This window comes from Manacus vitellinus, unplaced genomic scaffold, assembly GCF_001715985.3.
Source record: "Manacus vitellinus isolate BGI_N305 unplaced genomic scaffold, ASM171598v3 scaffold_9_pilon, whole genome shotgun sequence".
NCBI classification, from domain to species: domain Eukaryota; kingdom Metazoa; phylum Chordata; class Aves; order Passeriformes; family Pipridae; genus Manacus; species Manacus vitellinus.
In genome coordinates this window covers 10,270,562-10,293,742 of record NW_021940917.1, presented here as the reverse complement: position 1 = coordinate 10,293,742, position 23,181 = coordinate 10,270,562, and the positions used below count along the sequence as shown (strand labels likewise).

Here is a 23,181-nt window from a genome sequence, read left to right as displayed (position 1 = left end):
GCATGCAGTAGAGAAGAAATTAGTTTATTAATGAGTGAACTTTTTAATTTTGATGTGCTTTTACCTTGAACTGCAAGCCCAAATTGAGATCGTGACCTAAAACTGCTGTTGCTAATCTGGCCAGAGCACCCATTCTGAAGGGAACTGGAAAACTGCTGACAAAGAGAACTGCATAAAGTGAAGAAGACTTTAGAAGCTGCTTTTGCATTCAGATAGCTAAACTGTGAAACTTGGCATAGCAATAGCACTTGCCTTGGACTGCATCCATGGTTGAGATGTTGGTAGGCAAGATGAGAATTACAGCCTCATTAACCAACTGAGTAGCTGAATTTTTTCTGTAACAGTTGAGCAAACTGAAAGAAAATTTAATGGAGTCATGCTTGTCTTTTGATAGAGGCTATTTTTATAAGGAGGTGGTTCTTGTAGTGAAATTCCGCTGAACCAATGCAGCTGAAGGATATAAAACTAGCCATCGTGGTGGAGACCAAGGCTCTTTTTTTTTTTTTCTGTTATGCCTCTGATCAAGGGTTTCTTTGCTGAAATTATAGCTGGGCTGTAGGGTTTCTTTTTTTATGTGGAAGATTTTGTGTGCAACTCAGTGTCTGACATGGTGACTGCTTCCACCTTGAGCAGTGGAACACAGATGACACATTGAAAGGTTTGAGCCACTTCATTCAGTGGAAGATGTCCCTCCTTATGGCACAGGTGTTGGAACTAGGTGATTTAAAGATCATTTCCAACCCAGACCATTCTGTGAGTCTCGGAGGACTGCATTTCTGAGGGGTACTTTCTGCATGAGTTTGTTAGCATTAGGAGAAATGTAGATTTCAGTATTAATTATTAGGTTTGATAATCTAGTATTTCAGTAGTAGCTGTTAGAAAAGAAGTAGATACTGCAGACTTCTGCTGTGGTAAAAGTACAACCTGTTTTTCTTTTGTGGATATGGCTTTTTGGATCTTTACAAACACTGCATGCTGTGTTAGCAAGTGGAGTAAGCATTACTTGTTTTGAAACATGTTTAGGTGTTCTGAAATGAGGGATGTCAATGTTCCTAAAGAAATTCTAAGGGAAATTGCCTGTCTTTGGTGTGAATTGCATAAAATGATCAGGTGCATCAGGTTTCCTGTTTGAAACAATGCATGAGAACAGAAAAAGAGTTGGTAGTTTCTGTAGGAACAGTTTCCCTTTTTTTAACTTAAATTAAATGTGCAGTAGCAGATTTAGCTTACACTTGTGCATACCAATTTTGCATAATCTTTGCATGTCCTGAGTGAGTGACCAAGATCAGGGACCTAATTTTTGTGGCTGTTGCTACTACTTGCTCAAATATTCAAGCACTGAAAATTAATGATCATCTAATTGTAGCTGTCCTCCTATTTGATAAATGGGGTTGACTTGCCCTTTTAAAAACTGATTTATGTATCTCTCCATGACTTGCTTGACCTGAGAAGGCTGTGCTGTTTTTATCTGAATACATTTTAAAAGATCTGTCTGTTAGGCTATTAGGAAGAGCTGTAGACATGTGATTTTAATCATATGTTTAGTCCAGATTAAGAAAACAATGAGTAAATTGCTGTCAAATGCAGTACACGTATGCAGGACTTTACATTGACCTACACAAATGCGTGTGAAATGGTACACTCATGTACAATATGATAGTGCCTGGGCAGCTTTGAACACTTGAATGTGAATGGTACATGTTTGCTGTGCAATGTATATGGACTGAAGAGTTAGTTAATTGCTGCTTGAAAAATATGGAAGTTATACAACAGGATTAATAAATGGGAATAGGAGCATCACTTTCTTGAAATGTAGTATTGTGGATGTAGCAAAGAGATGGAGATACTTTTCATATTCAAATGCAAGATGAATAGTTTGAGCTGTGTCTGTGACCCAAATTTGTGAACTTGTAAAGCTAATCAGCCTCCTGAGAGACATCTGTTTAAGGTATGCTTGACTACATGTAACTTCTAATGCTCTTTGAAAACTCTGCAGGTGCTGGCTATAGCTCATGAGGCCTTCGGTTCCAGATGACCGTTTCTTTCAGGTACCTGTTAGTCATGTTTTTTCTTTCCTGACCTGAGGGAAATGATGAGCTTACTTGCAGTCTTACGACACTACCACATTAAGTCAGTGACAATCTCCAAATCGAAACTTTGGTGGCTTCATCATTCTCACTTTGTGAAACATTTAAAAAGATTTGCTTTAAAGCTTGTGCTGCGGGATGGTCTATTCACTACAGAGGTTTTGCCCTCCTTTGACTTGAAGATAGATGGGTGGACAAACACTGAAGATTCTTTCCAAATCCTAGGTGATAATGTTTTTTTAAGGCCTTCAGGTTTGGCCAGGGAAGTAATGCACTCTGTCTCCTAACCTGAAGAATTATTTTCTACACCTTTTTTAACTAAAAAAAGTATCAGACCAGGCTTTGAGCTACTGGGTCAAGAAAAAGTGTTCCCTGAGCAATTTCCCACAGGTCACTCCTCTGTATCAGTCAGTTTTAGTTGAAAGCCTAAGCTTTTCTTGAAGCTCCTGTTCAGAAATGGATGCTTTGTGTATCACAAAGCTAGATGGGACTAAATAATAGTGAGAAGCTATTTCTATAGAAGAGTGGCCTCTATGGCCAGCTTCTGCTGTAGATAGTTTTTGAAGTAGGCTAATTCCTTGCTTTTTCTTCCATGGGGGTTTCTAAAAGTAGATTTTCTTCCTCTTACTCTTGCCCCTCTCCAGCAAAATAAGTCATCTGAAGATTGAGGGTTGAGATTGATTTAAGTGAGCTTGGACATGCCTTATTTTTACCCAGCTGGTGTTGGTTCCCATAGAGACTGTTTGGTGTAGCTGGTGTGTGACAAGGAGTAGAGGTGCCTCCCCTTTCCCAAGCCCCCTCAGGACCTACTGTGATGGTGTGGGATGTACGGAATAAGTGACAAAGCCACTAGGAAGAAATTCTGGGCTTGAGGAAGCAGGGAGGAGAAAACACCGTAAGTACCACTGTACCACCCAGATCTTGCTTCCCTGAGGGAGCAAGGGCAAAATGACCTGTTTTAGTCGCTGAATTAGTTTGAAGTTTGGAGCCACAGTAATGTGGGGAAGACGATCTTCGTCCAGTTGTTTCGCATGCTGCGTGTCAGTGAAGGACATCACATGGTGGTAGGCACCCAGATGGGATACTTAGGCCCAGGAAAATACTTGTGTTACTGCTTATGTAGCTCTGTGCTGGCCGAGAAATAGGAGTTTTGTTCAGAGTCTTAGCAAACTTCATAAATAGCTAGGGTTCTCCTGAACACTGCAGGAAAGCAGCAACCAAGGAGTCTTTTCCAGGAAAGCAGCAACCAAGGAGCCTTGAAGATTTTGAGGAGGACCTGGAAACTTTTTAGTTGGCTGGTGCCAGTCTGTGTCTGGACTTGTGTGGGACTGGCTCTTTAACTTCATCTCTGTGGAGTTGTAGCTCACTACTTTGGGTGTCTGAGGCAGGGTTTTGAGGCAGCATGAGTTCTCTGGGAAGAGGTCCAGGGCTGTCCATACTGGACATGGTCAGTGCCAGCCAGATCCGCGATGGTCTCACTGCTACAGAACCCAGCCAAGCCTGTTGTGGAAGTCTGTGGTGCCTCTGTGAACACCTGCTTAAAGGACAAAATGTGGGGAATAGGTGAAGAAGACTGATAAGGGGGAAGTGTGAGGAAGCAGCTCTGCAAGCACTAGGTTCAGAAGAGGAGAGGAAAACTGTGAATCTCCTGGGCTGGGGCGGGTGTAGTCCTGCAGCCTGAGGGAGGTGGCCGTGGAGGAACAGGCTGTTGCCTGCAGCCCATGGAGAGGACTGTGTTGGACGTGTGCTGCAGCCTGTGCCTCAGCACGGGGATGTTTCCTGCTGCTGGCGGTTGAGGGCCCTTGCTGGAACATGGGGTAAAAGCATCTGTAAGCCTCTGTCCTCCTCACTTATTGGGTTGTGGTGGGCAGGAGTTGGGAATGAAGGATGGAAATTGATCAAAGGAAGATGGGAGTGGAGGGGAGTGGAAGGTGCTTTAATTTTGCTTTTGTTCTTACTAACTAAATCCATTTTAATTTGCAACACACTAATTTCCCTCAAGTTGAGCTGATTTTGCCCATGACTTATATTGTTAAATGGTCTTTTTCTTGACCCAAGAAGTTTGTCATCCTCTTTTCTCTCCTGGCTGGTCCTGTTGTAGAGTGGATGTCTGGCAAGGCACCAGGTAGGTCACCAATCAGTGGCTTAGTCTGTCAGAGGGCATTGAATCTCTGAAAAACCAGGTGTGTACTGGTGACTGGACGTAATTGGCTAAGCAGAATGATAAATAAGGGTGGAGATGGCTGTGCTGCCTGTTAAAATGCTTGTGAGTTTTAGGTGTGTGTGCTGTAATGTTTGCCTGCCTTTGAGATGCGGTTTCTTCAAATTCTGTCACCTAATTAACAAGGAATAACTAGGCTTTAAACTGGACCAGGAATATGCATACAGGGTATTATTATTGAAAGACTTTGTATTTTCTTCTGTACTCTTGTGCTTGCAAGAAGGGATGGTTGATTTGTGTAAGTAGTGCATTTCTGTATGAGTACCTGACCTGAGAACAGGTTTGTCTTCATTCATACTGGCGTTTGATAAGGCTTTTAAGTGTTTGTGGAGCAGGTATTTCTGACACTCACAGATCCTGTCCTTCCCAAGAGGGAGTCAGAAGTTGGACAGTTTCTTAATTTTTAGGTAGGAAATAGTTCCATCGTATATGACTTGCTCCATTTTTCTTTTATTTGCTAGGCAAAAAAATCAGTTGTTGAAGTTTGTCCTACGAACAGTTTATGGCCCAGGCAACTGTTGTTACTGTCTTGTGTTCACTGCCATGATTAAAGATAGGCAATCATCCTTCACCAGCAGTGACAGTCTTTAAATTGTCTCTGTCTGCTGGGTCTTTGTCCTGTGTTTTGAGCAGTGAAAGAGTTATGGTTCATGTTATGTGGTATACTCAGATGCACAGTATTTGCAACTGAAGTTTGCAAGTCAGTCTCTGTTAATAAGTGACTGGATGGTAAAACTTTCCCACTCAGGTGTCTTTTCTTTTTAGCCAGTGATATACTGATGGTAAGGCCCCATTCCTGTTCATGTCCTGTTTTTCAGTATCCACGGTAAATGAATGATGATCTGAATCTACAGTGTCAGTGCAGAACCATAATAACCAGGAGTGTATAGAAGTGGACACTGATGGTAGGGGTCAGAGATTGACTTTAGTGAGCTGCAGAGGTATATGCCTCACAGATGTGCTGTTCTGGAAGTGTTGTGGCTGTCAGATCTGTGATTCAGGATGCTCTAGGGGTCTTGGTGAGACTCATCCAGCTCCTGGACAATTGACCAGTACTTGCTGCTTATCCCTTTGGGCTGTAGTGGTAGTCAAGGGAAGACTGAAATAAAACAAGTGGACCACAGAGCTCTGGGAGTGCAAGCAAAGGACATGGGAGTTCTGGAGGAGGTCTAAATTCTACAGTTGAAGGATAAGAGTTTTGGTGGAAGTAAATAGGGTTTGTATCAGAAATGGTGTGTCCAGCAGGACCAGGGCAGTAATTGTCCCCTTGTACTTGGCACTGGTGAGGCCCCACCTCAAGTGCTGTGTCCAGTTCTGGGCCCCTGACTGCAAGAAAAACATTGAGGTGCTGGAGCTTGTTGGAGAAGAACAACAGAGCTGGGGAAGGATGTAGAGAGTTAAGTCCTATGAGAAGTGGCTAAGGGAGCTGGGGTTGTGCAGCCTGAAGAAAAGGAGGCTCAGGGGGGGACCTTATCACCCTCTACAACTACCTGAAAAGAAATTGTGTCAAGGTGGGTGTTGGCTACTTCTCCCTGGAGAGCTAGTCACAGGACAAGAGGACGTAGCCTCAGCTGGGCCCAGGGGAGGTTCAGGCTGGATGTCAGGAGCAATTCATTCACAGAAGGGGTTGTTACTTCCCAGGGAGGTAGTAGAGTCACCATCCCTGGAGGTGTTCAAGAAACAACTGGATGTGACACTTAGTGCCACAGTCTAGTTGACAGGGCAATGATCAGTCGAAGTTTGGACTCAAGGTTCTTGGACATCTTTTCCAATGTGAATGATTCTGCGGTTCTAGCTCTTAGGAATATGAATAGTCATATATAGGCTTGATGGTACAAACAACTCGTGACTGAGTTACAGTACAAAAAAGAGGTGTACAGGAGCAGGAAGTGAGGGCAAGACATAGAGAAGCACAGGCAGTGAATAAAGACTGGTGTTAGAAGGAGTTAGACAAGCTGGAGGCCACTTGCGGTTGGTAAAGGATGTTAAGGGCAACAACGTGAGTTTCTACCAATAATGTAGCAGCAGAAGAATAAAAAGAGGAGACTGGGCTTCCGCCTGAATGGAGCTGGTTAATTGCTGGCAGCAGGTAGACAAGGCTGTGATATGCCACATTTTTGCCTCAGTCTTTGCTGACAGGGTCTCCTGAGCTCATTTTGCGTAGGCAGAGGGTGCAAGGCAGAGAAGAGATGCTGGGAGTAGGAGGAAGATCAGGTCTGTGATCTCTTGAGAAATCTCAACTGCTCTAGATCCATGGATCTAAGGGTATTGAGAGAATTGTCTGCTGTCATGATGAGGCCAGTGTCCAGTATTTTTGATAGATAAGACAATCAAGAAGGTTTCTTGCAACTGGAGGAGAACAAGTTTTGCTGCTATTAGAAGTGAGTTCAGTAAGGATTATATGGGGAGCCTCACTATTGTCCCTGAGGAAATCATTGAGAGAGTCATCTTTGAAGTGATTTCTGTGCAAATTAAAACAAAAGTAGCTAGCATTGATTTACCAAGTCTTAGAAATTATTAGGTCTGTGGATGAGAAGTGATAAATGTCATCTGCATTGAGTTGAACATAACTCTTTGTGTGGTTACCCACAGTATCTTGGTAGCAGAATCCTTGAGATAAGACTTAAGTGAACAACTAGATAGGTGGAAGACCGGTAGGATTCTTACAATTGGAGGTCTTGGGGAGTCTGTGCCACCTGTTGGATTTACTATTTAGTGATGTGGGGAAAGGGAGAAAGTTGATCTTCGAGTTTGCAGAAAGCAACTGAGAGGCGAGGCTGATGTTCTCGAGGTCAGGGCTGCTGTCTAGAAGGACTAGGGACCAGTGAGAGGAAGGGGCTACTGGGGACCCTATGTAGTTTTGGCAGGAGCAATGTGAAGTCCTGTCTTGGGCAGCCAGAGACGTGGCAGTGATACCAGGAGGACTAGGGGTAAGAGGCTGTGAGCCTGCTGGGCAGCAAGCTGAGTTGGGCCAGTGAGGCAGGAGAAAAGGGAAAGCTTTTCCTCCTACAAGAACAGCTGGGCTGTGGGTCTAGCTTCCATGGAGATGGTGCTGTCTCCCTTCTTGGAGGGTTTTTAACCCTGAAACATGGCTTATTTTACTGTGGGTGAGATGTGAGTCTGGAGACCTCCTTAAGTTCCTACTGGCCCAAATTCATCTCTCTGCCACTTTTGTCTACAAAATGCACTTACTGGAACTGAGGCATGGCAGTGTTTGAGGCTTACAGAAGAAAGAAACATTGAACCAGAAATACCAGCACAGTGCCTTTCAAGGTGAAATATTTTTTTTTGTGCTGTTTAACAACTGTAACACTGCTTGGACGCTCTTCCAGTCCTTCAGAATGTAGACATTTGGGGTGGTTATTGTACAGTTAGTATTGTTACTGCTCTATGAATCTACTTCACATATAATGCATATCATCAGTTAACAGTTTTTCCACAAACTTTTTCATTGATGTTAGTAGAGCCAAATGTTCACTAATTCTGAGGGGCTGTATGCTACTGTTCTTTTGAAATACAAGCATTAAGTAGCCTCTTTTCCTAGGTAAATTGGCTTATTAAAAGAATAAACAATGATCTGCTGGAACATATTTTCCTTGTGGGGATCAACCTGGAGGCAGACAGGCTCCATATTTAGAATTTAAGTAGTTTTAAGAGCCCTCTTGAAGTTAAAAGGATACACCTCTGCATGAACCACTTGAGAGCAGTGGTTGTCTGGAGGCTTTTCTGAAAATCCTTAAGGGCAGTTCTAGGCCAAATGGCAATCCTTTGACAGCTGGAATGACAGGGTAACAATGGTTGTGATTGCCTCTCTATAAGAGGTGAGCTGTAATGAGAGAGCTATTGGCCAACACTGGCCCAGTCTGTGTGAAGTAGATGTTCACAGGTGTTGCTTCTGTATTGGTGTGAGAGGTTTGCTGCTTTTTTTTTTATTTTATTTTGGAGAACACTGGTCCAGATGGCAAAGGGTGTTTTGAACGCACCTCTAGGAGAATGTGCCTGGTTCAGGCTTTTTCAGAGGCAGATTTTATGTCTTGTGGATCAGGGTAATATGGTGTAGGTAATATCTGTCTGCTTGTTAAAACAGCTTTTGGTGCAGTAGGAGAGGGAATGTGGCTTAAAAGGAGATGAAAAATGGGAAGATTTGGCAAATGACTCAGAAAGCTGTAGTGATCAGAGTAAGCCTGTTCATGCTGCTTTATTTTATGGTGTGTTAGACTTTGATATCCCTGTTCTTCCAGACATAACTTTTGCTGCTTTTCTAGTTTCCTGATTTGTGGCAGTGACTGTGGCATCATATATGGTAACTTTTATAGGGGAGGCAAAAGACTCTTATATGTGCTTTTATGCAACAGGGACTTCTGTATAGCAAATAGAAACTGTGAAAGCTTTGTCTGTAACTACTTATTTTTGACAATAATGCTTCTGGCGTGTACTTCTGTTCCCTGTTATGAGCTGGTAATGTGTGAAAGGCATGCTTCTTCGGCAATTAGCAGTATGTGGCCTACTGGTCACAACTTGTTTGGATCAACAGTGCCTTACTTACTGTCTGTTCTTCTATACTGTGTAGTACTGAGTGATCTCAGGAGGATTAGGGTGCAGAGATACAGTGAATTACTTCTCTGACAATGAAAAGCAGTGGTGGCAGAGGGGGGGTACAGAGGGGTTGTAAATAGTTACGGTATTCCTTCCAGCTCAGATGTTTTAACAATAGCCAGCTGTCCTTGTTCTGTGTTTACTTCACTTTACAAGTTAAATATTTTTGAAGCAATATAATCTGGACAGTTTTCTTAGGCCCTGAAGATAGGAAGAAATGGAATATGTGTTTAAGCAGCTTATGCCAGTGTTTTCTGTGGGACGAACCATGAAAACCAGATAACTACCTGGAGGGTTATAAACTATTGAAAAATGTGACTGTTTTAGTGTGAATAACTATTGGTTGTGCTTCAAATTCTTCACCCTGATACTGATGTGTTCTTCCCTGCCTGCTGTCCTTTGAGTGCACTGTGTATCTCATGTGAGTGGCCTCTAAAGGCACTGAAAAAATAAGGATCATAGAATGGTTTGGGTTGGAAGGGACCTTTTAAAGGTCATGTATCCAACGCCTCTGCGAAGAGTAGGGACATCTTTGGGTTGTTCAGAGTCCCATCTTACCTGACCTTGAATGTTTCCCAACAACTGTCTGGATTAAATCTTGTGCAGTGTGCTCTAGGATGACCCACTTCCAGGAGACTGGAAAGGATGTGGTCCTTTCCAGTCTCACCCATTCTATGAGTTTGTGTTGAAATGTGGCACCTTCTGTCTTGGCCTTTATAGAATTAAAACATTAACTTCAGTTAATGTTTCAGTCTAATAGAATTAGTGGTAAGGCCTTGTGTTCTCTACCTTTCTGATTCCACTTTTCTGAGGAGAAGCCTGTTGGTCAGGATTTAATCCTGAGGGTAATTTTTGTGCATTGGAGTGAAGTAGACCCAGCAGATGGTGGTGGGGCTAGCAAACATCCAGCTGTGCAACCAGCATGTGGGAGTGATGACGTGGGCAAGCTTGCTCTATGTATCCAAGCTGCTGAATCCATTCATGTGAACAATTACAAAGGAAACTTGAGAGGCTTGGAAAGAGGCTGATATTGTAAGGAAGGATAAACCTCCAGAGCTGTGGCAGTCAGATGAAACTCTTCCATGTCCATAGTTAATGCTTGTTCTGTGACTAGATGTTCAGAGGTGATTCTGTCACAGAGGCTGCTCGCTAATACGTAGGAGAGATCATCAATCTCATCCTTTCCAAGTGATGTCAAGAAGGAATCATATAAAAGGAATTCTTGATCACCCTCTTCTAAAATAGCTCACCTGAATTTTCATAAATCTTTTCAGTCCAGTGAATTGTAGGAACTTTTCAACTGAATTAAAAATAGCCTCTTCTCAAGGTCAGTTTCTGTAGTGAACCAGGCTAATGTCATCTATGTGTTAAGGAGAGTGGCACTTGGAATATTCTTAACTGCAAGCAGCTGGCAATCTCTGTGGCTCTTTCTCTAAAAGCACACTTCCCGATAGTTATATGCAATATATTTTCCTGGAACTGCTGTGCTGTTACTTAATTAGGAAGTGTTTACGACTTACTGTACTGTGTGGGTGTAGCCAGGGCACAGCTTTTTGCTGTCTAATCAATATTTTCCTTTTTTTTTTATTACGAAACTCATCTTGCTCAGGCTATGTCTATCCACCCTTGAAACCCACAGTACTGCTGCTGTGTATCAGTAAAACATCACTGGAAATGATGCAAGAACCCAGACCTGTGCTTGTTGTGTTTCCTTATTTTTCCACATCACAAATACTTGGGTAGGAAATTGTGCTAATATATAGATTGTAAGTGACCTGGGATTTACACACTGTCCACTCATTTCTGAGAAGTAGATTGTAATGCTGTCCGCTTTGGTGATGAGAGAAACCTGTGAGGACTTCAGGTATCTGTGTTTGCTGTGGGACCTCTGACCAATTAATGAAGTATTGATACAGCAGTTGTGTACTCCTCAGTCCAGTAGCAATAAGCTATTGTTGTTCCTATTAAGGTACTAGCTTAATAAGGTACCATGTAAATCTTCTGCTGAATTAATAGAGGATGAATTGAGAAGTTAAATACACACCTGTGGTGGTGTTCTCTCACTTGCCTGACACACTGTGTGGAACTCCTGGAAGCAGAGGTGGCCTCTTGTGAATCGCTGTGGTTGATTCTGATATGTGTTGTTTCTCATGACAGCTCTTTGCTGGTAATTCAGTGCACTCATTTTTTACATAGAATACAGTTTTGAAATGTCAGACACATTATGCACAAGGAGGCATTAAGAACAGAGTAGAAACAATCCTGGAACATAAACAATGGCTTTCTTAGCCTTACCAGTATCTTACTAGCTTGGCTCTTGCCAATGCAGAGTTATTTGTTTCTAGGTATGATTTTGTTAAGTAGGCATATTTGTCTTTAGGGGTAGGTATGTGGTGAAAGTCAGGTTGTAGACATTAAGGCAGAAGTAATTAGGAGATGTCTGATTTGAGTGGTAATACTGGACTGTTGTCCAGTCATTTGGTCTGTCAGCGCTTTGAAACACTGTTTTAAAATTTCTCATTATTGCATCCATCAGGATGGAGGGTCAAAGCAAAACCAGTGTCAGTAGGTAACTAAAGTTGGAGGTGCTTGGTAGCTACAGCACTGCAGATGTGTTTGTAACAGAAGAACACAGGAGTGCTCAGTCTAACAAGTGCTCCAGGCAAGAAGCAGATGTGGGTGATAGCAGTAGAATTATTTCAGTGTAACAGTGCTTTCAAGAGATGTTGGTGCAGACTCTGCTTGATGAAGAATTACATAGGCAGGACTTGATACGTGTATGGCAAAAATCCTAGAAAGCCAAAACGGTGATGATGAACTTGCACAGTGGATCAAGCAACAGTTGCTGTTTGAAGCAATTTCCTTCTGCTTCAATTCATTCCTAAGTGTGTTTTTTTCCTTTCTTTTTATAGCTTGCATACAGCTGTTCCTCAACATTGGAGAATTCAGTTCTGAAGCCTCTGTAAAGGCATGTCACATCTTGTCTGTCCCTGGTTCATAAAGGCGCTGAGGAGGTAGCCTGTGCAGTAGAAATATCAGAGCAGAACTGGGGAGATACTGTTCCTTGTATATCAAATTGGTGTATCCTTATGAAAAAAATTTTGAAGCATAGAGCCTTATTTTTCAAACTTCTTTGCTAAGGCTGTTAATTCATGATTTGCATTGCCTTCCTTAGAAACTAAGGGGTAGTGTTGGTTGGACTCTTTTGAAAAAGAAGGGTTGTCTTGACACAGGTCTTGGATTCACTTACCTGTTTATTCTGGTAACAGTGGCAAGTCTGTAAGCCTGGGGGGAAAAAGTTGGGCTTATAAGTTAAAAATGGGCTATTCTCCTGAGTATAGATGCAATACTTTAATGTACTGTCTGTGTTCTAGAACGTATTTTATGTGATAAACTGGAAAATGGAATTGCATGGTAAATGGAAAACTGTGCAAAGAACTGTAATCTAATGAGTTCATAATCAGCAACATTGAGCTCATTTTAAATGTTGAATGTTGGTTTACTAAGTAATTTGTTCTGGAGTCTTATGTGTGTGAATTCTTCATCTATTTATACTGGTTAATGGTGTCACACAACTAAATCCTTTGTTTTATTATTAGTGCTTTCCCTAAGAGTCATTTAAAAAGTATTAGTCCATGATGAATGTATGGGTGATATGCCATCTTTCTATGCCAAAATTCATGTGAATTACATCCCAATGCTAGTTGGAAACTTCACTAAAAAATAAAAAAACCTCCACTAAACCAAAAAATACTAAGAGCATGACTTTGGTCTGGGAAATAAGGTCTTGGGTATCCCTTAAAGTTCTCTTTTCCTGTTTCTCATTGCCTTATCTTACCTGTTAAGCATTGTTGCTGTTGACAAAATTGAGGAAGGTAAAAGTTGATGTGTAAGTTTGCCATAATGTATTCCAGTACCCGCAGATCCATTTGGATGTTAATTAAATACAGTACAAATGAATTCTATTTGTAGTGCAAGTAGAATAATAGGATGGCACAGAAACCTCTCAGTAGCTCTTTTTCTAGTTGCAGGAAAACAGAAGGGCACAGATGTGATGTGTTCTTATTGTGTTCAGTGCTGTTTTACTGATTAGAGCTGATGCTAGTGATTAATAAGCCCTCTACTACATACTTTAACTTTTTTAGTCTATTAAAATCTATCAAAGGTACTTGAGTTATATTAGTGACTGAAATGATTCAGATTTGCAGAGATTGGCAGGCACCTCAGGAGAGGTGTTCTGGTTCAGCCCCCAGTTTAAAGCAGGGTCAGTGGAGTGCAGGCTGCCCTGGTCAGTGCCCACTTGGGTTTTGGATGTTGTCTGCTCTGCCCAGACAGGCTCAGTTCTCTGTGGGTGAGTTGTTTGCGCTTGTTAGTATTCACTGTGGAAGTAACTTCTTGTATGTTAAAACATAATATGTTGTCCTGATACTGGATAACTCTAAAAAACGTGTCTCAATCTTCTTTACCCCCCCTTCATCTGGTATTTATACTGGTCTTACCAGTAAAGGTAGACTGTCTCAGCTTCTTCCCTGCCCTGTTCAGCATCAGGCCCACATATTTGTAGTCTTGCCTTGCTTTTTCCAAACATCTTTCTTAAGCTGACATAAGTCTCTAGCAATGCTGAGAAGTTGAATTAACTTCAGCAGTTAAAAAGTACAGATTGTGTAATCATCCAAGTTACTAGCAGTTTAAAAAATGCACAGAATGATCTTTTTTTTCCTCCTTCTATATTAAGATATAGGTGCTTGCTTTATAAGAGTTTATTTGACTGGTTGGTCTTAATTTTGCTTTTTGCACTCCTATGAACAAAATGAGGTGTGAAGTAAAGAGCTACAAACTAAGTTTTTCTAAAGTACTGAAAAGTTAATGTGCTTTCCAGCTTATCTGAGAGCAGTTAATATGCTTGTATTTAAAGATGCAACTTGGTAGTAGTGCAGAATCTTGTTCACCATGAATATTTACTCCTTTTTGTTTTCTTTGCAGGATGCTAGGTTATAGTTGGAGACTTACTGTGGTATAGAGTGACTGGTTGAGTATTTTTTAAGTTAGTGTTTTATTTGTAATCTACTTTCCATATTGTGAATTGCATGAAAAGGATGCAGTAATTACTAGAGATCTAGTTTTGGGAAAGCTCTAGAGGTGCAGTACCAGCTAAGTTGTTTTTTTTTTTTTTTTGAGAACTTGCCTGAAGAATGTGTCTGGTAGGAGCTATAAATATAGTAAGGTCTTTTTGACCTTGTCAGAATGCCAATAACAATCAACTGTATCTTGAGTTTACATTTCATCTCAAACCTTTAGTGGAAAAACCTTGCACTATCTAAGTGGTTGTTTAGATGGGGGGGAAAACTCTGGTGCTGCAGAGGAGTAAAGTGCATTATTTTTCATCAGCAGCATTGTCTAATAAAATGGTGAAGACTCAAGACAATTGATGGCTGAATAAATGTGCACTAGGCTTGTTGTCTTTGATACAGTAGAAGCTATTGCTAAATTGCAAGGTAGACTTGGACCACAGCTGTCTCTTCGTGATTTTTTGCAGCCTTTGACTGAAAGTGCTTTGGGGTTAAGAGGTCTTCTGTCTGTGTAGTATTTCCCAGACGTGTTAGAAGACATTGGTTCTGCTATGTTAAGGCTTTAACTGCTAACATGTAATCATCAGAGTCCTAATCTGCCTGCAGGACTGATTGAATTGTAGCGGAACCTGAAATCATAGTAGGTGGTTCTTATTTAGAAAGATGGCTGTTTCTTTTCATAAATTTGTGTTTTAGTTAAGAGCTTAATGGAAGAAGCCCTGATTTGTAATGTTCCTTGAAAATCTCATTTGCATGTTGGCATTTATCTTTTCCATTTGTAGTGTTTGCTCTTTCTGCTTGTGTTTTGCATCAGGGATGCTACATGATGGCTTTCTGTCTGTGAACTGATGTGCCACTGAAAATTACAGATAATACTAAAGGCACAAATAATTTCCTTGTTACAGACATAGCTAGATATCTTTCCTGAGCCAGTTTTCTAGTATCGTTCCTGTTTTTGCTAACTCAAGCATTTTATCAACTTAAACTAAATGAATTCTAATTAAAGGGCAAAAATACTAATGATGAGACCAGAAATAAATTTTTGGAAGTCTTTGAGCTCAGCCAGAAGGTTTTGTAGTGCTTCTCCATGTCACCTCTGTAAGAATCACAGAACCATAGAATGGTTGGAGTTGGAAGGTGCCTTAAAGATCATGAAGTTCCAACCCCTCTGCTGTGAGGGGTTGCAGCAACCTTGTTGCAACCTTCCACTAGATCAGATTGAATTCCATCCAGCCAGATCTTGAACACTTCCAGGAATGGGGCATCCACAACCTCTCTGGACAGCCTGTGCCAGTGCCTCACCATTCCCACAGTAAAGAATTTCTCCCTAATATCTAATCTAGACCTACTCTCTTTCAGTTTGAAGCCATTTCCCCTTGTCCTGTCACTACAGGACCTTGTAAAAGTCCCTCTCCATGTTTCTTGCAGGCTCCCTTCAGATACTGGAAGGCTGCAGTTAGGTCACCCTGAAGCCTTTTCAGGCTGAATAAATATGATTCTCTCAGGCTTTCCTGACAGGAGAGGTGCTCCATCCCTCTGATCATATTGATAGTCCTCCTCTGGACTTGCTCCAACAGGTCGATGTCCTTCCTGTGGTGTTGACTGAGGACCCCAGAGTTGGATGCACTCAAGGTGGGGTCCCCAAAGTGGAGTAGAGGGGCAGAATCCTCTCCATCAACCTGCTGGCCACACTGCTTTTGATGCAGCCCAGGATAGAATTGGCTTTCTGAGCTGCAAGTGCACATTGCTGGATCATGTCCAGCTTCTCATCCACCAGCACTCCTAAGTCCTTCTTGGCAGGGCTGCTCTTGATCTGTTCACCCCCCAGCCTGTATTGATACCAGGGGTTGCCCTGACCCAGGTGCAGCACCTTGCATTTGGTGTTGTTAAGCTTCATGAGATTCCCATGGGCCCACTTCTTAAACTTGTCCATGTCCCTCTGGATGACATCCCAGGTCTATTTTGATAAGTTTAGCTAATGGTGACGTGTATGGGAGAAAATGGTACAGCATACCAAAGGCATGATGGTTAGAAGCATCTCTTTGTATCTCTGGGAAAACTTTATAGAAAATACCATAGATTTTGGACTGTTACTCTATGAGAGTGTGCTGGATTTGGCTGGATAATTAATTTTCTTCATAGTGGCTGATGTGTGGCTGTTTCAGATTTCTGTTAAACACCATGATAATAGTATTTTTAGAATGTTTCTTGTACTGAGCAGTGCTTACACAGAGCCAAGGCCTTTTCTACTTTCCATGCTGCCATGCTAGGAGGGAGCTGAGGAGTGCATGAAAAGTTGTGGGGAAACATAGCTGGGACAGGTGACCTGACCAGAGGGATATTCCAGACCATATGACATCATGCTCAGTACATAGAGCTGGGAGAAGAAGGGGGAGGATGTTTGGAGTTAGGTTTCATGTCTTCCCAAGTAACCACTGTGCATGATGGAGCCCTGCTCTCCTGAAGATGGCTGAACACCTGCTTGCCCACTGGAAGTGGTGAATGAATTCCTTGCTTTGCCTATGTGGCTTTTGCTTTGCTTATTAAACTGTCTCTGTTCACAAGTTTTCTAGCTTCTACTTTTCCAGTTTTCTCCCTGGTCCTGCCAGCAGTGAGCAAGAGACTTGGGGTTAAACCACAACAGGGAGAAAAATCCAAAGAGTTAAGCCCACCCTTCAATTATCTTTGTCCTTAGTCATCCAGAGTTTGAAACTGAGCTACTGTTTGCATGGGTTGAGCAAGACTGAAATACTTTTGACAGAAACTCTTGTATTGGCTGACTCAATAGATGTTGGCCAGCTTAGCTTTTGTGACACGAATAGGAACTCCTGTGCTTTAACAGGTTTTGACTGAAGTAGGGTTCTTTTGAGTACAAGAAATAGCAAAGGTCTGGTATCTATTTCTGTAGTAAAAGATGGTGATGAAAAGGTAGAAGATGGGTTCAACCTGTGTGTGGCAGTCTTTCAGAGTAAGTCTTCTAGTCTTACAGCTTCAGAAAAACAGGCTCAGTGAGCACATCCAGGCTTGCACGACTCTTTCTTAAGTCTTAAGCTCAGAGGAGAACTGGCCATCTGTTTTAGGTTGTTTATAATAGTCAGTTTTTAAATAAATTCGTTCTGTGCCAAAATTTTGTGTCCTGTGTACCACTTGAGCTGAGCTGATGCAAAGAATAGAAAACAGAATTAAAAGCACTTTGGCAATCTGTACAAAAATGTTATAAGCTAAAGTAATGTTACTATTCTGTGCCTCATGCCCATTAACACTTCCAATAAGCTTGAATCATTCATTATGTGAGATTTCCTGGTTGTGAGACAGTGTTATCCCCTGTATGACAGATTGTGCTAAGGAGGAAGGTAAGAGTTTAACTCACTGAAGTAATGGATGAAAGAAATTCAGTATAAACAAATTTGAATGGCAGTAGAACATTTGATGCATGAAAATTACTCTAAAAACTGATTTAACAGAGGGATTGGATAGGGTGGTAATTTGGGAAAGATGAAGTTGATGTAGCATGTTGACATAGCCTGGCATGGTTTTCTTTTCTTTGTGGCTGGGGGTTTTTTTTGAGGTCAAGTTTCTTTTCAGACACCAGGTGGTATGGTGCACAGGGTGCTGGGTATCTGGTATGTTAAAACTGGATATTGAATGCATACAACTTCTGTGAAGAGCAGGTAGTCTAAATATTTTCAAAGGTAGAATGAATGATGGGTCTGGACTTGCTTATTTTTGATCTCCAGTTGTCTCCCGATGAAAGCAAGTGTTCTTAAAGTGAGATATTTTTTTTGCAGAGAATAAAATTAGGAACTCTTTAGAAGTCTCTTATGTGACAATTTATCTGCTTAGAAATGGATGAAATTGTTAGTACTGGTATATGAAAGGTGAAAGAACCTACGTGAAGAAAAAACTTGTCTGTTGCAGCATTTCTGCTGCCAGAGGTTTATTGGAGCAGTACCATAAGCAAATGGTTTGCTGTAGGTTTGAGACATAAACTGGTGATGCTAGTAATTATCAGTAACTCTTGATACCTGTAAATGGCTGCTGCTTACCACTGCCAAATTTTAGATTTCTCATGTTAGTGCAAACACTCTACAGTTGGACTTCTGAAACTTCAAGTGTAAAGAAAGTTGCCTTTTGGTCATGTTTAGAGTTGCGGGTGAAATGTCAGGGGTTATTGTTATGAAAAGACACAAAAGAACTCTAAGGCTGTTGGGGGTTTCACATGATAGTGCCCTTGGTAGTTAACACAGAGTTATGGGGGTTTTGTCCCAGTTTGTATCTTTTGGTGTATGTGTACTGCTTGTAAAAATGCAGGGGGTCATTGTCAAGCTCCACACTTAGCATGGTACCCTATGGTTCTTTAGTGTGGCAGCAGTGAAAGAAGTGCTCTTAAAGCACCTAGAATGGGGAGAAAAAAGATCTTGGATGAATGTCTTAGCAAAGCCAAACGTGGGTAATGGTATGTTGGATTTGCACTATTAACAACTGAAATCAGGTATAGTTGTGTTCTGCCCACCTTCCAAGGAAACTCCTTGCAAGTAGGTCATGGGGATTGCTGTTCAGGTCTTCTGGATTCTGGTTCCTTGTCAAGCCACTGAAATGGGAAATATTCTAACTGTCATGGCAGGGAGAGCACTCAGATGACTTTTGCCCACAGTGGGAAGTTAGAAAATTACTTATCACTTAAAAACAGAAACAATGTCCTGAAGTTATTAACTCTTCAAAACTTGACCAGAAGGCTCTGATGGTGAAATAGTTAGGGAGTGATAGTAGAAGGTTGAGTCTGTTGCTTTTCCTTTTTTTAAATGGTGTAAATTTTACTAAAGTCCTAAGTTAGCAGCCAGTGGTATCTTATAGAATCACAAAATCGTTAGGGTTGGAAGGGACCTCTAGAGATGATCTACTCCAATTCCCCTGCCAGTGCAGGGTCACGTAGAACAGCTGACACAGGAATGTGTCTAGGTGGGTTTTGAATGTCTCCAGAGAGGGAGACTCTATGACCTCCCTGAGCAGCTTGTTCTAGTGCTCTGCCACCCTCAATGTGAAGAATTTCTTTCTCATGTTGAGGTGGAACTTCTTGTGTTTTAGTTTATGGCCACTGTTCTTTGTCCTGGTGCTGGACACCACTGGAAAGAGTTTGGCACCATTCTCTTGCCACATGCCTTTGAGATATTTATATGCATTAATGAGGTCCCCTCTGTCTTCTCTAGACTGAACAAGCCCAGGTCCTGCAGTTTCTGTTAAAAATAGAGGTGGTCCAGACCCCTGATCATCTTGTTGTGCTCCACTGGACAGTCTCCAGCTGTTGAGATACTTCCGACTAGGCAGGCTGTAAGGGTTGATAACTGATTTTTAAAGAGGTAAATGAAACTTTCAAATATGTAAGGGTTGGAAATCAGGATTCTGTGTATTGGAGGGCGCCCAGCATCCTAGAGCTCACCTGATGAAGAATTTGTTGATTTCTCACTTATGACTTGCATTGCATTTATATGGTTTAACATTTTATATCAATTCTGACTTTGAGTATACTTCTCTTCTTGATGCTTCTTGTAAATATTGATAATGCTAAGTTGTTGAGGCTTCAGTTAATTTTTTTTAAGCTTTCAGGAGCACCTGTTTTTAGCTAGAAAAACTTGACTAACATTCTTTCTATTTTGTAGTCTTGTGTTTGGGGGACACAGCTTCGTGAGATGGGGTTTGTTTTACGGAGGTGGTAGCAAGAGCATTTACCTCCATAATCCTTTCCCAAATCTTCGTTCGCAAAGCCCAGCCATGATATTGGACTCCCGAGATCCCATGATTATGTGCAGTTGAATCACTGAATCACAAATACTTGGCTGAAAACCAGAAGGAACAAGCAGTCCCAGAAGCAGATTGCTCCTTGAGGTGAACAGAATCTCCTAGGTCAGCTTACACTGGTGCAATTTATTCTGGATCAGGTAATCCAGTTGTGGTAGGCTTGCAAAACAATTGATGCCTCTTTCCTCCTCTTTGCTTCTCAAGTGAGCTCTCTCTGGAAGCTGAATCACTTATACTGCTTACTGCTTCCTTAGTTCTGTTGAAAGATTCCTGCTGCTGCTTTTTTGTGCCCTGTCTCAATAAATGCAGAAATCCACCTTCAAAATCATACCTCTTCGTAGTGCTTCAGAGAAGATTCCTGCTAATAATGTTAGTCTGTGTAGCTAATCCACTTACTGTAATGGTTTCTGTAGAGAAATATAACAATCTGTATTTTGCATAAGCAAATTAGAATGCAACAGACTGGTGTGACAGTTGGGAGACTCAACCACTTACTGTTTTTTAAAATATTGGAAATAAGAATAATTTTTGTGGTTTCTTTTTTCCCCTTTCCCATTTTATATTAGTTTTTGAGTTACCGTTCAAAGACTGTTTCTCATCTGACTCTTTCTCTCTTGGTTTTGGGAACCTGTGGGAGGTGGTAGGGGAAGAAATACTTGCTACTTTTGTGTTGTAAATTGGCTGTGAGGAAGGGCTTCACTGTTTGTTGTTTTGTTGGTTTTTTTTGTTTTTTTTTTAATTCCAGATGAATAGAGCATAAAGTGGTTTTGGTACTGTGTGAAAAACTAAAGGGGTAGAGAAATAAGAGCAGTTCTGAGGGAAACAATCTAATTTTAGCCTGTAGTGGTTGAACACATACTGAGATATTTCCAAAATACCTATTAGTGTCTCTTCAGCTGGAAGACTGTTTAGAGGCAGTGCTGCTGTGTGTTACTATATGGTGTGTGGTTGATTTACCTCTTTTCCTTGATGTTTACCTGTCTTCTTCTGAAGGGTTATTTAAGGATGCTGACTTAACTGTACGTTTTCTTTGACTAATGAAGTAGAAAGTTCAACGCTCTCTGTACTGTAGCACAAACGAAAAAAAAAGTAGCTTATTGTTAAACTTCCTGGGAGAAAATGCTTTTTGGTCCTTGTTCATTCTGTTTCCCCAGCGGATTTTTGAATCTTTAAATGTGTTAAATGCTGCTGTGAAACAGGAGTACAGCTGTTGAGTTAATTGGTGAAGTTTGTTGTTTTCGGTGTGTCACTCTCCTTTTACCAGGATTGGATGGGAGACCTTCCATCTTACTGATTTTTCATTAGACAGTGTTTTTTGGAGCACCTGGTATGAATCAGGCATTGTCAAAGCTGAAGACATTGAGTAGCTTCCGATGCTTCTCCCGTACCACCTCCCTTCCTTCTCCCCCTTCTGACATAGGAGGAAGGTGGTGAAGCTAATGCATTTAACTTAATGTTTAATACTTAGGTTTACTCATGTTTTTTGATCTATGTGTTTTATGTACTATTCTATTTGTGACTAGATAACTTGCAGTCAGATACTTGGGAGACACTGTGGAGACCATGTGTTCTGTTAGGCTGTAAAAATGCATATAAAATTTTGGAGGAGGATATGGATGAAGTTCCTGATGTAACCCTGGTCTTAAACAAACACTGCCATAAAAACTTATTAGTATATTAAAGGCCAGTTGATGACTTCCAATTGTTAATAATAAACTCAATCTCAGGACTGAAAAATTCCTTATGGGGAGAACTGATAATATTCCAGAGTCTTAAGCTTGAGTTTAGTGATCTGTCACTGAAACTTAGCATGCACTGGACACATCTATTCAATTTAAATGAAACTTTCATGTAGTTTGGTGTGGAAATCCCTAAATGACTTTTTGTGTGTAAGGTAATACGTGGATCTGCTCTTAACCAATATTGAACCAAGTTGCATTAAGACCTGATGTTTTTAGATCACTCATAGTCACCAGTTGTAAAGATGAGCTTGGAAGTCTTGCAGAGGCAGCTCAGGATGCTCACCTGACCTCAGTGTGGCTGATTACAGTCTGTGTACAAGTCCCCTTTGCAAGGACCTGTGAACTCTTGCTCAGTGTTTAAAGCAGGTGAGTACTTCAAGGATCGAGGAATGCAGAGGTTCTCTGCCAGCAGCCAACTGTCTGAACATACATGGTAGCATACCCTGCCTGATACCCTCTTGATAATATTTCCAAAACATTACAATTTGGGGAGGGGAGGAGTTGTCTGTGGTGGTTTTGCATGCTTAGCTACAGTACAGAGATCATTCAGTAGCCGATGCTGAGTACAGCCAACTGAAGGGTGTTGGAAACTTGGAGGGTGTTCAGCCACAGAGCTCTAGTGCTTCTATTATAGTAATAGGCTTTTCTTTTTTGGTTCATTAGATGCAGCTGCAGTGAATTAGAACCAGGTTAAGTAAACTCAGCTAATCTGCTTTTAATGCTCTAGGTGTTTTTGTCAAAAGTTACAGGCTTGCTTTCTTTTCAGGTCCTTACTACAAAGAATGGGTAGTTATGGAAGCTAAACACACTTTAAAGAGGATAGAGTTTCTGAGTTTGAGCTATGTTAGTTCTAAAAATTATCCCAACTTGCCTTTTCTTTATGCAAAGGATAAAAATCAGCTGAGGAACTGGTAGTTTGGAGGCATCCATGTGATTTCTCTAACCTCTGATACTTAACAGTCTAAAAATAGTTGCCATATGGGATGTCTTTATTGTGAGGACAGCCTCTGCTAGTTGAGAACCTTTCCATGTTTAAGCACTTTCTGTGCCTAAACATTTTTAGCTATTTCTTATCTAAGTGAAGTTGTCATATGGCTTTAAATCAGAGCTGCTGTCATTGTCCACAGATCTAGGAGGAAAGGGAGTTATTTTCTCTGAATTTAATAGGGATGGTTATGGCACCATTCTGTCTTGGATCGTTTCTCTACTGGGTGTTTTAGATCTCAGTTAAAAACAAATTGGTGTCACACCAGTGAAAAACACAGCAAATTAAGACTTAGCACCTGGCTTGTTTGTTTCAGGCCTTTCTGTTACAATTATTTAACCTTCTAGCAACCTACTGAGCCTTTGTGGGTCCATTGGGTGTTATTCAGAGATGTGCCTGCCAGACCCTACTTCAGTAGTTTTTCTTCCTTCTGTAGGGAGTTCAAAAACTGCTGAGAGAAGTAAGAGAATACTTGATACTTGCTTATGCTGAGTCCATTTTCCAGTAAACTGTTGTATGCAAACCAAATAATTCTTACAGTGTAGTTGCGAGTCCTTTCAAGATGCACAGTAAAGAAAGCAAAGTCAAACTTGTAGTTGGTTATAATTAGTATATGTAATCTCTGGTGTTTTTCTGCTGGGAGATTGTGGTAAGTTTGGAAGATAAGTTACTAATAGTCTACTTT

At 41.2% G+C, this 23,181-nt stretch overlaps 1 protein-coding gene across 4 annotated transcripts in view; it reads left to right on the top strand.

Annotated features, from left to right (window-relative positions):
* Positions 1 to 23,181, top strand: part of ELAVL2 (ELAV like RNA binding protein 2) — a 109,942-nt gene that overhangs the window by 31,719 nt on the left and 55,042 nt on the right. Inside the window, exon 1 of one of the 4 annotated variants that reach the window (XM_018086096.1) lies at positions 19,889 to 19,909. The exons of 2 other annotated variants lie outside the window; for them this stretch is intronic. The gene's annotated coding sequence lies outside the window, so the exon portion shown is untranslated. Of the gene's footprint in view, positions 1 to 19,888; positions 19,910 to 23,181 lie in introns of those variants that run through there. One more of the 4 variants, XM_025896449.1, reaches the window with a different exon arrangement.